Source organism: Lolium perenne, chromosome 2 (assembly GCF_019359855.2).
Source record: "Lolium perenne isolate Kyuss_39 chromosome 2, Kyuss_2.0, whole genome shotgun sequence".
NCBI lineage: Eukaryota > Viridiplantae > Streptophyta > Magnoliopsida > Poales > Poaceae > Lolium > Lolium perenne.
This window is the reverse complement of record NC_067245.2, coordinates 226,061,675-226,079,232: the sequence shown is the minus strand read 5'-3', so window position 1 is coordinate 226,079,232 and position 17,558 is coordinate 226,061,675. Positions and strand designations below refer to the sequence as shown.

At 45.9% G+C, this 17,558-nt stretch overlaps 1 long non-coding RNA gene across 1 annotated transcript; it reads right to left on the bottom strand.

Annotated features, from left to right (window-relative positions):
• Positions 1-12,636: 12,636 nt before the first annotated feature.
• On the bottom strand, positions 12,637-13,272 carry LOC127330473 (uncharacterized). Its single transcript, XR_007869294.2, has 3 exons — positions 13,014-13,272; positions 12,832-12,904; positions 12,637-12,746 (listed from the first exon to the last, which is right to left on the bottom strand). It is a non-coding gene; the product is annotated as an uncharacterized lncRNA (long non-coding RNA).
• Between the last annotated feature and the right edge of the window lie 4,286 nt (positions 13,273-17,558).

Genomic DNA, 17,558 nt, shown 5'->3' with positions numbered 1-17,558 from the left:
AATCGACTACAAGAAGCTGGTTTTATCAAAGAGATATTCACAGAAGCCACATGGGTAGCAAATCCTGTGTTGGTACCGAAGAAAAACACTAAGGTCCTTCGCATGTGCGTCGACTTTACGTGTCTCAATAAACATTGTCCAAAGGATCACTTTCCACTCCCGAGGATCGATCAAATTATCGACTCCACGGCTGGATGTGAACGTCTTTCCTTCCTGGATGCGTATTCTGGTTATAACCAGATCAGATTGAAAGAAGAAGATGAAGTAAAGACCGCGTTTATTACACCTTACGGCGTGTTTTGCTACAGAACAATGCCCTTTGGTCTAAAAAATGCGGGAGCAACATATCAGAGGATGATGCAGAAGTGTTTGGCGACACAGATTGGGAAGAACGTCCAAGTATACATTGATGATGTCGTCATAACATCAAAAAAGGGGGCAACGCTGATCGAGGATCTCAAGGAAACCTTCGACAACCTTGATAAGTTTTGCCTCAAATTGAACCCGACGAAGTGTTCTTTCGGCGTCCCAGCAGGAGAACTCCTGGGGTTCCTAGTCTCAGCAAGAGGGATTGAAGCAAATCCCGATAAAATACAAGCTATCGTAACAATGAGGAAGCCAACAAAGTTGAAAGAAATACAACAGCTAACTGGGCGAGTCGCAGCTTTGAGCAGATTCGTCGCGAGGCTGGGAGAAAAAGCGTTGCCGTTCTACGCTTTGATAAAACAAGGAGACAAATTCCAGTGGAACGAAGAAGCCGACAGAGCTTTCGAGGATTTGAAACGCACAATTTCGACACCACCAATTTTGGTGGCGCCAAAAGAAAGGGAACCTCTCCTGTTGTATATCGCAGCCACGCCCCAAGTGGTGAGCACGGTGCTAGTTGTCGAAAGGGAAGAAGAAGGAAAACTCCACGGCGTGCAGAGGCCAGTATACTTCGTAAGCGAAGTTTTATCGCCCTCAAAACAAAGGTATCCTCAGTACAAAAGATAGCATATGGAGTGTTCACGACAGCACGGAAAATTGCGCCACTATTTTTCGGCACATCCGATCGTAGTGGTCAATGAAGCTCCTTTGTCAAATATATTGAACAACCCAGAAGCTACGGGTCGTGTCTCCCTTTGGGGAATAGAACTTTCCCTCGGGACATCACGTATGAAAAAGAAAAGCAATCAAGTCGCAAGTTACGCCGGACTTCATAGCAGAGTGGATGGAGTTGCAAAACACAGGACCCCAGGACTTATCGAGAACTTGGACAATGAACTTTGATGGGTCCAAGAGACTAGAAGGGGCTGGCGCAGGAGTAGTACTCATATCACCTGAAGGCGACAAGTTAAAGTACATCCTTCGGATGACGTTCCCTAACGCATCTAACAATGAAGCAGAATATGAAGCTCTCATACACGGGATGAAGATGGCGAAAGCCTGCGGTGCAACTCGACTAAAAATCTTTGGCGACTCACAGTTGGTGGCACAGCAAGTTATGAACCAATGTGACGCAGTCAATGATAGCATGATGGCATATAAGGAGGTGTACAACGAGCTCGAGAAGTTGTTCGATGGATGCGAAGTAAATCATATTAGTAGATTGAGCAACGACGAAGCCGACGTTCTTGCAAACATCGGATCGCAATGCCTTGCAGTGCCGCCAGTGTGTATTCGGGAAGAGATAACGAGAGAGATCCACTAAGTCGACAAAATCAAAAAAGAAGGAGAAGAAACCCTCGGGGCTACCAAGGAAAAGCAAGAAGACGAAGAAGAAGACCAGGACCTGGTCATGGTGATACAGATACCGTGGATGCAGCCGTACATATCATACATCCTCGGAAAGAAATACCTGACGATCCAGTTGAGGCAAGACGAGTAATTCGACGTTCCAAAGCTTTCACGGTGGTCAAGGGAGAATTGTATAAGCGAAGTATTTCAGGCGTCTTGCAAAGGTGCGTCACACCCGAAGAAGGAAGAATAATTCTGAAGGATGTACACGAAGGAATATGTGGCCACCACGCAAGTAGTCGAGCTATCGCAGCCAAGGTTTTTCGAGCAGGATTCTACTGGTTGACAGCAATCGAGGACGCCAAGGACATAGTAAGAACTTGCGACGCGTGTCAAAGGTTTGCCGCAAAACCTCACTCTCCAGCCAGAGCTAGCACCAATACCATTGTCATGGCCCTTTGCTCAATGGGGACTTGATATGGTGGGCAAGTTACACAAATCCTGGCCAGGAGGAAAGGAATACATGTTAGTAGCTGTCGACAAATTTACAAAGTGGATAGAAGCGAAGCCGATAAATTCACCAGACGGAGCATCCGCAGTAAAATTCGTAAAAGGCCTCGTCTTCAGATTTGGAGTGCCCCACAGCATCGTCACAGACAACGGCAGTAACTTCACATCCCATGAATTCAAAGATTATTGCGAAGAGGTGGGTATCAAGCTAAACTTTGCATCAGTCGCACATCCTCAAACCAATGGGCAAGTCGAGAAAGCCAATGGCATCATCTGCAATGGCATCAAGAAGCGCTTGTTAGGACCACTGGAAAAAGCTCGACATACCTGGCCAGAAGAACTACCAAGCGTGTTGTGGAGCATCCGAACAACACCAAACACAGCAACACAGGAAACTCCGTTTTTCCTGGTTCATGGAGCAGAGGCAGTACTACCAATCGAGATAGAGCACAACTCTCCACGTGTCGCCGAATATGATGAAGAAACGTCGAGAAGAGCGCTAGAAGATGACGTCGACGCACTTGATGAAGCTCGAGATGAAGTATTATCTCGGGTAACTAAATATCAGCAGGACTTGAAAAATTACCACAGTCGACGATTGCGGCCAAGATCTTTTCAGGTGGGAGACCTAGTTCTTCGGCTCACGCAAAAAAGTCATGAAAAACTCGAGTCACCATGGCTTGGCCCTTACATTGTCACGGAAGTAATCGGAGGAGGAGCATACAGGATAAAGGATAAGAAGACAGGGGTGGAGGAGCCAAACCCCTGGAACGTGGCGCAACTTAGGCGGTTCTACGCCTAGAGTCGAAATATAGTCCTTGTAAAACTTCAATGTACTGAAACGCCCGCGAGTTTTCAGACGCACTCTTTTCCTTTTTCGGGGCACCGAGTGGGGCCGGAGAAGGTTTTTAATGAGGCGGGCTCGCGGTGCTGCAATATAATAAAGATAGTGATAATATAACTTTTCTTCTTTATCGACATGATCAAAGACTTTGCTCCGACAAATTTCAATATAGTTCGTCGACAAAAGAAAAGCCTTGCCTTGGTATTCAAATACCTCGTGAGTCAGCAAAAATACAAAATAGTATTCAATAAAAAGCTCGGGGGCTCATATTCCCCATAAATATATAAATGCCTTGCTTCAAAATCTCGCAAATATACAAATACAGTAAAGAGTTACCGAAACACTCGGGGGCTAGACAAACAGAGAAATATAATGATTGCTTTACAATATAATCATAGTCATGGGTTACAAAGAAGAAATATCTACAAGAGGAAAATAACTAGTCTTGATTCAATATATCATCAAGAGTAACTCTGTTTTCTTCAGGAGCAGCGCCAAGAAAATCGGCATAATGGCCATCGGCAAAAAAGTCGGCGTCCATCCGAAGAAGGTCCTCAATCATTTCTTCGGCTATAGGCGTAACCTTCGTGTTAATCCTGTCAACACCAACTCTTCGACGTTTTACCTTTTGATGCACTTTCGCGACAACTTCGGTAAGGTCAAGTTTTGAGTGGCAGATCTGGAGCATGATAAGAGCAAATCTGGCGCCAGCTACCAGTTGAGCTTTGACAAAATCATGGATACTGCGAGCATCCTTGAATCTTTCCATCAATTCAGGAAGAGTTTTTGGTTGGACGTTCCGAGGAAACATGGAGTTGTAAACCATGGACAAGGTCTTGGTACAGAAGTCAAGGAAGTCGCGAGTTTGAGAGGTGCGATCTTGAAATCTGACAATTTGGTGGGTCCTCTCTGGGGTAGCCCAAAACAACGAACCATGGTCCAGGGAAAGATTAACAAGGAGGTTTGTCCTAGCATTTACCCTCTCTTCCTCGGCAGCAGCATCAATAAAGGCACCTATTAAAACAAAGAAGTGGAAACCTTTAAGAGACAATAGCATGAAGATGAAAGATATCAGAGGATGAAACAGGCATACCCGACATATCTGCACTGGCTTCATTCATTAATTCGAGCATGAAATTTTCTCGAGTAGTCGCCTTTTCAGTCTCGGAAGCAGCAATTTCCTTAGCAGCCACGGCCTCGCGAGCTTGCTGAAGAGCAACTTTTTCGGCTTCAGATGACTTACGAGATTGCTCCATCATCACAAGTGTTTGCTTCTTCGCATCTTGAAGTTGCTGCCGAAGTTCATCCAGTTCTTGCGACAAGGTATCGTCGACAGTGCGATATCGACAAATGTTCTCCTCGCGCGAGAAGAAGAAGGCGAAACATTGGAAGGAGCGGAAGTTGGAGTATAGTTATCAAATATCAACTGAAATTTAAACAGGACAACATCAAACGACAATCAAAGATAGAGTTTTTCATTAATCTCGTGGAATAATTACAAGGGCATTACAGTGGAGCTAAGGAAATATGTGTCGCCAAATGACTACTTTGGCGACAAGAGCAAAAGAAACAGAAAGAAAAAACAGAGGCATGCAACTAGACCTCCGGCCTTGACGAGCTAGGAGTCGACGATGGCTTAATCCCAAGATAGGCCAAGATCTTCTTTGTGTTGGGCTTGGCTTCCTTAATCAGCGACTTCCACCTTGATTGCTCTATCTGCTCGGTGTCGCCAACTTTCATCCAGTCGATAGTCTGTCGACTGTCAGCAACCAACGCGACAGTGTTCTCAACGGCAACCTTCATATTTTCTTGGCGCATCTTCAGTCCAAGGTCTTCCGATGTATTGAACATCTTGGCAAGGTTGAGGAAAGTCGCAGGCTCCTCTTTCTTCGGGAAGAAGTAGGGGAACAATGCCGACAATACCGCGTTAGCATTCGACACACCTTCACGAATCTCGGACCCATGAAGTTCCAGATAGGAAAGTGCGTCAAGGACAGGGTCATTGACAGGATTTTTCAGATCAAAATCTTGGTTTGTTTGGGCTGTTAAGGAAACAAAGCATTAGTGAAAAGACAAGAAACAACGATTCTCATAAAAATAGAAGAGATCAGCAAAATTACTGAAAGTACGGCGACTCTGCGTTTTCAGGCGCTTGAGGATTCCTTCTTCACGAGAAGCTTGCGCAGCTTTGTGCCCATCTAAGGCAGCTGTAGCATCCTCAAGTTTTTTCTGCAGTTCCTCGACACCAGCAGCTTTCGCCTTGGCTTCGTCAGCTTCGGCCTTGGTGTTGCTAGCAGCGAGTTCGGCTTTCTTGCGAGCCGCCTCACTTTGCTCAAGTTTTAGAGCAAGTGCGTCGGCGCGTTCGTTGGCCTCTGCAAGTTTCTCTATCGAGATATGGAAAAGAGAGGGAAGAAAAGATCAAAAATCGCGACAAGTAACAGGAGCAAAAAATCAAGGAAAAACAGAAAGTATAAAAGTCGTTACCTTCGACTCTATTAGCATATTCACGGTACCCAATAAATTGGGAACCGATGCGGAGAAGATCCTTGATCATAGGCTGTTCAACGTGAACATAGCAAGAGAAACATCGGCATGAAAAAGAGAAAAGGTGTGAAAAAACAAAATAAGGAAAATATAGATGTCGACAAGCTTACATCATCTAGGAGCAGAGTCGACGAACTGCCCAACTGAGGGGCAGTTTCAACAATCTTTTCAACCCTTGTCCTTTTTGGTGAAGGAGCAAGGGGGCTTGATGGTGGAGTAGTGGTGACGACGTTTTGTTGAGGAGGCGACGTTTCTTCCCCTTCAACTAGCGTGTCTGAGGCAAGTACAGTACGTGACGTGCTTGTCCGAGGAGCCACGTCAGTAATTGGTACTTCTTCCTCGTCATCACTGTTGGTCAAAAAATCGGCAGCATAAAAAGCAAGACAGGATAAAAATTTCGAGTACAAAAATAGGGAGAAATAAAGGTGACTTACGAGCTGACGAGGGATTCAACATAAGGATCGTAAGCTGCCTTCGGATGAGAGGGAACAACTTCTTCAGCCTTAGAGGTGCCAGAATCCTCGGCATCAGTCCTTTTCCTTTTGTTCCTTGGAGAAACAGCAGGAGGAAGGGATTGCGTCGACTCACTGGCTTCAGACTCAACTTCTTTTTCATGAGAAGCCGCAGATTTGTGAGAACCCGCGACTTCACTTTCAGGAACAGAAGAACCTTGAGTATCTTCGGCAACGATGGCCTGTTCTTCGACTTCTCCACCCTCCGGAAGAGGAGGAAGGGAAGTCATAGTAGGATGGTTCTGAAAAAATAGTGACCAAAGGAAAATTAAAGAGATGACAATACAATGAGATGCAGAGAAAGTGCGGAATAAGATAAAAACTCGAGAAGACAAAATACCTCGGGGAGTGGATTGGTGGAGCTGTATGGTTCCACGCGACAAGAGGAAGGAACTGGGTCCTTGCCCAGGCGAGAGAGTCTTCGAACCAACTTCTCCAAGTCCTTGGTGGAAAGATCACCGGAGATTACGTTGGCGTCATTTTTACCGAATACGTCCAAAGGGGATTTTTGCGAGCACGAAGAGGCTGCACTCTAATCCTAAGGAAGTAGGCGGTGATTTGAACACCAGACAGCTCTTTGCCTCGAGTGTTTTGAAGCTGGCGGATACGAGACATCAGTGCCTCTGTCGCTTTTTTCTCTTCCTCGGAAGCTTCGGCATCCCAGGAGCGGCGGCGCTGAATTCTGGCACTTCCGTCGAAAGGAACTATGTTGTGCTCAACGGAGTTGGCGCTTTCTTCGTGGATGTAGAGCCACTTTTTGCGCCATCCTTGGACAGAATCAGGAAACTTGACGTCGAAATAGTCGACATCAGTACGAACACAGATAACAACGCCACCTATGTTATAAGTGACGTTGTGGGAGCCATTGCGGCGGAGGCAGAAAATGCGCTTCCACAGAGCCCAATTGGGAGGGATTCCGAGGAAGCATTCGCAAAGCGTGATGAAAATAGAAATGTGAAGGATGGAATTGGGGGTCAACTGGTGCAGTTGAATCCCATAAACGAAAAGAAGGCCGCGGAGGAAATCGTGGATTGGGGTCGAAAGGCCGCGGATTAGATGATCAACAAAACTAACCCGGTACTCCATTGGAGGCTTGGGGTAGCTTTCTTCGCTGGGAAAGCGGATGGCGTCCTCCTTCTTCATGAGGCCGAGCCTCTTCAGCATGTTGGTGTCTTGGTTGGAGATTTTGGATCTCTCCCACTCAAGATCCTCGGCGGCCATCTTGGATTCCGGAGTGCTGTGGCGAGTCAGACGCACGCGCGGTGGCATCAACGGCAATGGGCAAAGCAATGTATGAGCGTGCGGAAGATCAGAGAGAGTTGGGCGCAGGGGAAGTTTTGCGAAGAGGAATAGATGAGCGGCGCAAGCGAGGGGATGAACGGAGGTTGAAGAAAGGTTTATATAAGAATTGGGTGAAGTAGTGTGCCGTTCGATGAAGAAATCGTGTGGTGAGAATAGATCTTCTAGATACAAGGGCAAAAAAGTATTTTTACTGAGATAGGCGTTACCGTACGTGCGCCAGAAAAAGCGGAGGACGTGTGTCCCCCACTTGCACGACGTGTCAACGTAGTGGAAGCAATGGACCCACAGGGCAGGAAAATCACGACTATTCGAGAAGGATGAAGTAAATTTGATTAAGGGAAGCATGTCGATAAGAAAAATAAAAGAAGATTGGTGACAGGAAGAATTATTCAATACTTTGGGAGCCTTTGATCAAAAACAAGTTTTTGCCCAAATGCTCGGGGGCTACTTCGACAAAAAGTAAGATTTCGACTATGGCAATATAGAAATTGCGGGAGCCTACAACCAAGCACAAGTTCTTGGCTGTAGCCTCGGGGGCTACTCCCATCGGGAGCGCTGTTCGCGCACCCGAGAGATAAAAAAAAGAGAGAAGAAGAAAGAGATCATATTGGGAAGTAATGGCAATATAGCGACAAGGTGGACTAAAATGTTGAGCCTACAACCAAGCACAAGTTCTTGGTTGTAGCCTCGGGGGCTACTCCCATCGGGAACGCTGTTCGCGTGCCCGATGAAATTATCAAATAAAAAGTAGAAAAGTAAGAGAGTATATTTCGAGTTATAATTAACTCTACATATACTCCCATCGGGAGAGCAATATAAGTCATACTTGACTCGATAAAATGTGCCATTCCAACAGCCGGAAAAGCACTCGACAATATATTCTCAGAACGCCGAAGTTGCGATCAATTTCTGAATGCCGCAAATTTGCGAAGGTAAGACCCCAGATCCGTTCTGCTGGGCGTGGCATCGCCAAAGACTGCGCTCTGCTACTTTTATCCGTATCAACAGATACGAAGAAAAATCCTAACGGACGCGTTAGGTATCCGATAAATTTGACTGGGACTCGACAGAATGGTAAGACCTTAAGCGGCACCTGTCGACGTTTACACCAGTATCCCGAGATCATGTCCAGGGACGTGATTTTGAAGTAGGTTTTTGCGGATTGCCACTAGAGCAGTTAACTAGTACCTGATCCGTCAGATGAACTAGCCCCAACTACCAGTATCCCTGTACAATATAGAATTTTATGTGAAGAAATATAAAAAGTTAAAGCTTTCGAGTAAAAATAAACAGTGGAGATTTTCCCTGACTCTACGATTCAAGCAAAATCTCGGGGGCTACTGACATAGGCACCCCAAATGGGCCTGCCGAATATAGTACCCGGGGTTTACTGAAGGCCCACTACCCGAAGAATAAGAAGATTCGAGAGCCCAAGATGTATTTAAGGAAAAGATGAGTTGTAATAGGAAGTGTTGTTTGTAATCTGGCGGGATGAGTTAGAAACCGTCTCGGACTCTGTAAACTTGTATAGCACGAATCCCTCGGCTCCACCTCCTATATAAAGGGGGAGTCGAGGGACGAAGAATCGATCGAATCATTGTCTGCAAACCCTAGTTTTCATAATCGTCGAGTACTTTTCGGCTGAAACCTTCGAGATCTACTTACCCTCTACTTCTAACTAAACCCTAGCCTACAATCCATAGGCATTGACAAGTTGATACCTTGTCAGCCACCACGCAAGTAGTCGAGCTATTGCAGCCAAAGTTTTTCGGGCAGGATTCTATTGGTTGACAGCAATCGAGGATGCCAAGGAAATAGTAAGAACTTGCGACGCGTGTCAAAGATTTGCCGCAAAACCTCACTCTCCAGCGGCGGAATTAACACCAATACCATTGTCGTGGCCCTTTGCCCAATGGGGACTTGATATGGTGGGCAAGTTGCACAAAGCTTCGCCAGGAGGATATGAGTACTTGCTGGTCGCTGTCGACAAATTCACCAAGTGGGTAGAAGCGAAGCCAATAAATTCACCAGATGCAGCGTCGGCAATAAAGTTTGTGAAAGGCCTCATTTTTCGGTTTGGGGTGCCTCATAGCATTGTTACAGATAATGGTTCAAACTTCACATCCAAGGAATTCAAGGAATACTGCGCAGAAGTAGGCATTAAATTGCACTTTGCGTTAGTTGGGCACCCGCAAACTAACAGACAAGTCGAGAAAGCCAATGGTATCATCTGCAACGGCCTCAAAAAGCGCCTGCTAGGACCGCTTGAAAAAGCTCGACATACTTGGCCAGAGGAATTGCCAAGTGTTTTGTGGAGCATCCGAACAACACCAAATACGGCGACACAAGAAACTCCGTTTTTTCTCGTCCACGGAGCCGAAGCAGTACTACCAATTGAAATAGAGCATGATTCTCCAAGAGTAACAGAGTGTGACGAAGAAACATCACAAAAAGCTCGGGAGGATGATATGGACGCACTCGACGAAGCTCGCAATGAAGTACTTTCATGAGTCACCAAATACCAGCAAGACCTCAAAACCTACCACAGTCGACGGTTAAGACCAAGATCTTTTCAAGTTGGGGATTTTGTCTTGCGGTTAAATCAAAAAAGTACTGAGAAGCTCGAATCACCATGGTTGGGGCCTTACGTTGTCACGGAAGTCATCGACGGAGGCGCATACAGGATCAAGGACAAGAAGACAGGGGCTCCCGAGAAAAATCCCTGGAACGTAGCGCAGCTCAGGCGGTTCTACGCCTAGAGTTGAAATATAGTCCTTCTCTGTAAAAATACAATGTACTGAAACGCCCGCGAGTTTTCAGACGCACTCTTTTCCTTTTCGGGGCACCGAGTGGGGCCGGAAAGGTTTTTAATGAGGCGGGCTCGCGGTGCTGCAATATAATAAAGATAGTGGAGATATACTTCTTATTCTTCGACACGCTCGGGGGCTCAACGCCTTCAAGTCTCAAAATACGTACAATATAGACAAACTAAACTTACCGAAATATTTCGCCTTGGTACACTAATACCTCGCCAAATATAAAAATCGGAAGCTAACAATTATAAATATAGTGTACACGTCAAAAATCTTATTGCTTTGGTCTAAGAACCTCGCAACAAAAATATAGAACTTCAACACTAAGATACTCGGGGGCTTGCAACCTATTTGATGAAAAAATAAAGATATCTTCTTACGGCAAGAGGAAAAATCTTCGAGATGGAAAAAACAGTACAAACTCTAGCCAGAAGGCTCGGGGGCTCCAACAATATAGAGCACCTTACAATATACAACAAATTTCTTCGGAAATAAAAAAGAAATCAAAAAAGATACAGACACAATGTTTTGCAATATGGTACAAATCAGTCAAAGCCTAAAATACTATCTATGGACAAGTCTCTGGTTGTTTTATGTTCAGCATAGGACCCCTTGACGAAGAATTCTGAGTCCATCCGAAGAAGCTCATCTATCATCGACTCGGCCACAGGAGTTACCATCTCATTGATTGTGTCAATATCATTTTTTCGCCGTGATTTCTTGGCCAGGCAATCAGCAACAATCTTCGTCAGGTCTAATTTTGGATGGCAAATATTTATCATAATCATGGTGAACCTTGCTCCAGCAGTCAATTGAGCTCGCACAAAATTATGAATGCGGGGAGCATCTCTGAATATCTCCAGCAATTCAGGAAGAGTTTTGGGAACTTCATTTCGAGGAAACAAAGTCTTGTAAACAAGGGTTAATGTTGTCGTGCAAAAATTGAGAAATTCGCGCACTTGGCAAGCACGATTTTGGAACCTGACAATTTGCTGGGTTCGTTCAGGGGTGGCCCAGAATAAACAGCCATGGTTAAGGGAAAGATTGACAAGAAGATTTGTTCTCTCGTTTACTCTTCGATCTTCGGCGGCAGCATCAAGAACCGAGCCTATTAAGCGACAAGGCAAGAAATTTGAAGGGGGGCACAGCAAAATAAAGAGGAGGCATTGTGAGGTTGGAAAAACATACCTAACATATCTGTGCTAGCTTCCAACATTAGCTCGAGCATGCTATTTTCTCGGGTAGTGGCTTCCTTTGCTTCCAATACAGCAGTATCCTTGGCAGCCACAGCCTCTTTGGCTTGTTGGAGAGCAAGTTTTTCTTGTTCGGATGCTTTCCGAGATTGTTCCATCATTGCCAGAGTTTGTTTCTTCATGGATTGAAGTTGTTGTCGAAGTTCTTGCAAATCTTCCGACAAATGTTTGCTTGAAGAACCTTCAAGGGGGTCGTCATCAACTAGCATTTTCTTCGAGAAGGAAGAAGCAGGTGAAGCATCGGCAGAGCAAGGATTGGTCGAATAGTTATCAAATATTAACTGGAAAAGAAAGCGCCAGGATCAATGATAGTGCCAGAAGGAATTTCATTAATTTCTAGAAAAATTTACATAGACATTACAAAAGAAGTTTCTCCAAAAGGACTACCAGGATAATTGTCGCCACAGCTAAATTGGCGACAAGGGCAAAAGAGACAGAGAAAGCAAAAAACAAAGAGGCATGCAACTAGACCTCCGGCCTCGATGAGCTAGGAGTTGAAGATGGCTTGATCCCGAGATAGGCCAGAATTTTCTTCGTATTGGGCTTGGCTGCCTTGATCGAAGACCGCCATTTTGTTTGCTCTATCTGCTCGGTGTCGCCAACCTTCATCCAGTTAACAGTTTGTTATCGTCGCGACCAAGGCAACAAGGTGCTCTCGACAAAGAATCTTCATGTTCTCCTGGCGCATTTTCAGCCCAAGGTCCTCTGATGGATTGAAGCTCTGGCAAGGGCAAGGAAAGTCTTGGGCTCCTCTTTCTTCGGGAAGAAGTAGGGGAATAGCTTCGACAATCCTGCGTCAGCATTCACCACGCCTTCACGAATTTCGGATCCATGAAACTCCAAATAAGAAAGTGTGTCAAGGAGAGGATCATTGTCGGGATTCTCCAGATCAAACTCTTGGTTTGTTTGGCCTGCCACAGGAAATAAACGTTGGTCAAAAGCAAGAAAAAGCAGGTCCTATAAAAAATAGAAGGGATCGATAAAATTACCTTGGAAGCGCCGATTTTGCGAATTCAGGCGCTTGAGGATCCCCTTTTCACGAGTAGCCTGTGCGGCTTTGTGCTCGTTTAAAGCAGTTTCGTATCCTCAAGTCTCTTCTGCAGTTCCTCGACACTAGCAGCTTTTGCGTTGGCTTCATTAGCCTCTGCTTTGGCTTCGCTAGCAACAAGTTCGGCTTTCTTGCGGGCCGCTTCACTTTGCTCCAGTTTTTGAGCAAGAGTGTCGGCAAGCTTGTTGGCCTCTGCAAGTTTCTCTGTCGAAATAGAAAAGAAAGGTCAAAATTGCGACAAAAAACAGGAGCAAGAAGTCAGAAACAACGACAGCAAAAAAGTTATTACCTTCAGTTCTGCTGGCATACTCACGGTACCCAATGAATTGGGATCCGATGCGAATAAGCTCTTTGATCATGGGCTGTCAAAGAAGAACAAAGAAAGAGAAACATCGGTATGGAAAAAGAATGAAGGCGTAAAAAAGCAAATAGAGGAAATATAGATACTGGCAGGAAAATTAAAAAACTTACATCATCCAAGAGCGGAGTAGAAGAGCTACCCAATTGAGGGGCAGGCTCAATGATCGTTTCAATCCTTGTCCTTTTTGGTGAAGGAGCAAGGGGGCTTGAAGGCGGAATAGTGGTGACGACGTTTTGTTGAGGAGGCGAGGATTCTTCTCCTTCAACTGGCGTATCCGAGACAAGTAAAGTATGTGACGTGCTCGTCCGAGGAGCCACGTCAAAAGTTGGTACTTCTTCCTCATCATCGCTGTGATTAAAAATCGACAGCATAAAAAGCAAGATAAGACAAAAATTTCGAGTACAGAAATAAGGAGAAATAAAAATGACTTACGAGCTGACGAGGGATTCAAGATAAGGATCATAAGTTGCCTTCTAACGTGAAGGATCAACTTCTTCGGCTTTGGAAGTGCCGGAATCTTCGACGTCATTCCTCTTCCTTTTGCCTTTTGGAGAAACAGCGGGAGGAGGAGATAGTGCCGACGCAGTGCCTTCGGAAGATCCCGCAGATTTTCGAGAATCCATGGGTTCATTCACAAAAGACGGAGCTTCTTGATTGTCATCAGTGACAATGGCCCTTTCTTCGACTTCTCCACCTTCAGGAAGAGGAGGAAGCGAGACAAGGTCTGGATGATTCTGTGCAAAATAAAATAGGGAGAGATGTCAGAAAAGAAGTTACAAAAAAGATAGCAAAGCAACAACAAGACAATAGACAAAGATTACCTTGGGAAGTGGATTGGCGGCGCTGAATGGTGTCACACGGCAAGAAGAAGGGATAGCATCTTTTTTGCTGAGAGATGAAATTTTTCGGACAAGTTTTTCTAAATCCTTGACCTTCAAATTCACCGACAGCCGATCTACGTCCTTGTCGCCGGCATATTTCCAGAGAGGATATTTGCGAGCCTGAAGCGGCTGCACTCTAGTCCTAAGAAAGTATGCAGTGATTTGGACACCTGATAACTCTTTGCCGCGAGTATTTTGCAACTCGTGGATACGAGCCATCAAGGTTTCTGTCGACGCCCTTTCTTCTTCGGTGGCCTCCGCGTCCCAGGAGCGGCGGCGAAAGATTTTCTCGGCGCCATCAAAAGGAGGGATGTTGTCCTCCGCACATCCATGGTTCTCCTCCTGAATGTACAACCACTTCTTGCGCCATCCTTGAACTGAGTCAGGAAGCTTGACGTCGAAGTAGTCGACAGTGGGCCGAACAGAAATTACAACGCCGCCTATATTATAGGCGACATTGGGCGAGCCATTACGGCGGCAGAAGAAAATGCGCTTCCATAGCACCCAGTTAGACTGGACGCCAAGGAAGGCCTCGCACAAAGTGATGAAAATGGAGATATGGAGGATTGAATTTGGCGTTAGGTGGTGGAGTTGCAGACCGTAGATAAAAAGAAGTCCACGGAGAAAAGGATGAATGGGGGCGGAAAGACCGCGGATGAGGTGGTCGACAAAACTTACCCGGTACCCCATTGGAGGGGTTGGGTAGCTTTCCTCACTGGGGAAGCACAGTGCCTTGGGTTTCTTACTGATCCCCAGCTTCTTGAGCATGTTGATGTCTTGAGTGGAAATCTTCGATCTTTCCCACTCCGCCGCCCCAAGATCCACGGCGGCCATGGAGGACTCCGGCGTACTGTGCCTTGTCAATCGACGAGGTGGCATCAACAATGGCGCAGGGTTTGCAGCTTGGAGGCGAGGAGCTTAGGTGGCTGTGGATCGCAGGAGGAAATTTGCAGATGGGAGCAGGAGGACGGCGCGAGCGGAGGTGCTCGAGGAGGAAGAAGAAGACCTTATATAGAGGTGCGCTGAAGCGGCGGACCATTGGATAACGAAAATGTGTGACAGATGATAGCCACGTAACAACAAGGGTAAAAAAGTAATTCAACATTAAGGAAGTTACGGTGCGTGCGCCAGAAAAAGCGGAGGACGTGTGTCCCCCACCTGCACGACGTGTCAAGATAGTGGATCAATTGGGCCCGCATGGCAGCGAGAAAAGACTTGTCGCAAATTTCTGACTAGCAATCGTGGCTATCGTCAGCAACAACGTCACCTTGGCAGAAGAAAAAATTCGACTCAACAACTTCATAAAAGGCGACACGGAAAAATAATGCTGAGCCTTTGATCAAATACAAGTTTTTGATCAAATGCTCGGGGGCTACTTTGGAAAAAAAGGAAAAGATCCAGAAGGACAAGATAGAAATGGCGTGAGCCTATGACCAAATACAAATATTTGTTCATAGCCTCGGGGGCTACTCCCATCGGGAGCGCTGTTCGGGCACCCGAGAAATTATAAAACTTCGGGAGATAAAAGAAAATATAGCGGCATAAGGCATGGAGCCTACACCCAAGTACAAGTCCTTGGCTGTAGCCTCGGGGGCTACTCCCATCGGGAACGCTGCTCGCGTGCCCGATGAAATTATAAAAAAGAAAGAAAGAAAGAGAAAAAGAAAGATAGAAGAGCAAAAGAGTATATTTCGAGTTATAATCAACTCTACATATACTCCCATCGGGAGGGCAATATAAGTCATCTTTGACTCGATAAAATGTGCCATTCCAACAGCCGAAAAAGCACTCGACAATATATTCTCAGAACGCCAAAGTTGCGATCAATTTCTGAATGCCGCAAATTTGCGAAGGTAAGACCCCAGATCCGTTCTGCTGGGCGTGGCATCGCCGAAGACTGCGCTCTGTTACTTTTATCCGTATCAACAGATACGAAGAAAAATCCTAACGGACGCGTTAGGTACTCGATAAATTTTACTGGGACTCGACAGAATGGTAAGACCTTAAGCGGCACCTGTCGAAGTTTACACCGGTATCCCGAGGTCATGTCCAGGGATGTGATCTTGAAGTAGGTTTTTGCGGATTGCCACTAGAGCAGTTAACTAGTACCTGATCCATCAGATGAACTAGCCCCAACTACCATTATCCCTGTACAATATAGATGTTTATGAGAAGAAATATAGAAAAGTCGAAGCTGTCGAATAAAAATAAACGGTCGAGATTTTCCTTGACCCTACGATTCAAGCAAAATCTCGGGGGCTACTGACATAGGCATCCCAAATGGGCCTGCCGAAGATAGTACCCGGGGTTTACTGAAGGCCCACTACCCGAAGAATAAGAAGATTCGGAAGCCCAAGATATTATTAAGGAAAGCTAGAGTTCTAATAGAAAGTCTTATTTGTAATTTTACGGGATGAGTTAGAAACCTTCCCGGACTTTGTAACTTGTACAGCACGAATCCCTCGGCTCCGCCTCCTATATAAGGGGGAGTCGAGGGACGCGGAAATCATCGAATTATTGTTTACAAACCCTAGTTTTCATAATCGTCGAGTACTTTTCGGCTGAAACCTTCGAGATCTACTTGCCCTCTACTTCCAACTAAACCCTAGCCTACAATCCATAGGCATTGACAAGTTGATACCTTGTCAGGGGGTGGTGAGGGTTATGTGTACGTGTTGTCCTCGGCACTGCCACTGCCCTTTCGCCACCGCCACCGTCACCGACACCACGTCTTTAATCGCCGCCCCGTCTCGCGCTCTACCGCGACACCCTCTCCCACCCCTTCCTCGCCCCCTCCTTTTGCCACCGCCCTTTCGCCACCACCACCGCCCCCCTTCTTCACTTAATTAATTTGTTTTGACTACATGTGTTCAGGACTGACATATGGCGGATGATAGAGCTGACCCGATTATGGACAACTATGATCCGGACGCTGAAGACCATATTTTTGGCATCATAAAAGGCGATATTCTATATGTGCCGACCGGACAAGAAGAAGATGATATCTCTTCTTATCTGAACCTTGAGGGTGAAGATGAAGGGTGCCGTCAGCAAGATGATGCCAAAGAAACGTCGATAAACGACGATCTTCAATTGGAAGTAGCAACCACCTCCGGCGCCGAGGTATATATATACATTGAGCCTCTGGTGATACAAACTAACTGATTTGAATAAATATGTGTGTACTAACGCGCGTGACTCTCTTTCTTATTTTAGCCCTCGGCCGGATCGTCGAAAAAATCGAGTACGTCGTCAAAGCGTGGCGCAACCAAGACGATGAAACCAGGAGAAACATGCACCATCGAGGTTGTCGAGGAAGCAACCGGCAGGCCGCTGGAGCCCAGCAAGAACGCCACCAAGTTTATCAGCCAATGCGGAGCCGTTGTTAGAGACAACGTCTCGATCACCGTCCACGAGTGGAATGAGCCAAAGAAGGCACGTCTTGGTTTCACTTTTGTCGATAAGAGAACAAAAAAAGATTGCTTCAACAAGCTTATGGAACATTTCGTTCTACCTCCGGAATACCGCAAATACGATGAGGAGGGTAACAAGATTGAGGAAAACAAGGAGAGGTGCAAGCTAGTCAAACAGTTCGCTCTTTCTAAGATGTCCAACGCATTCCGGAAATACAAGCAAAATCTAGCCCATGACTTTGTCAAGCAGGGCAAGACTCCGGATTTCAAAGGACAATATGAGAAACTGCAACATGATTGGCCAGAATTTGTGAAGCAAAAGAAATCGGAGCAGTTCCTTGAAATATCGAAAAAAATAAGG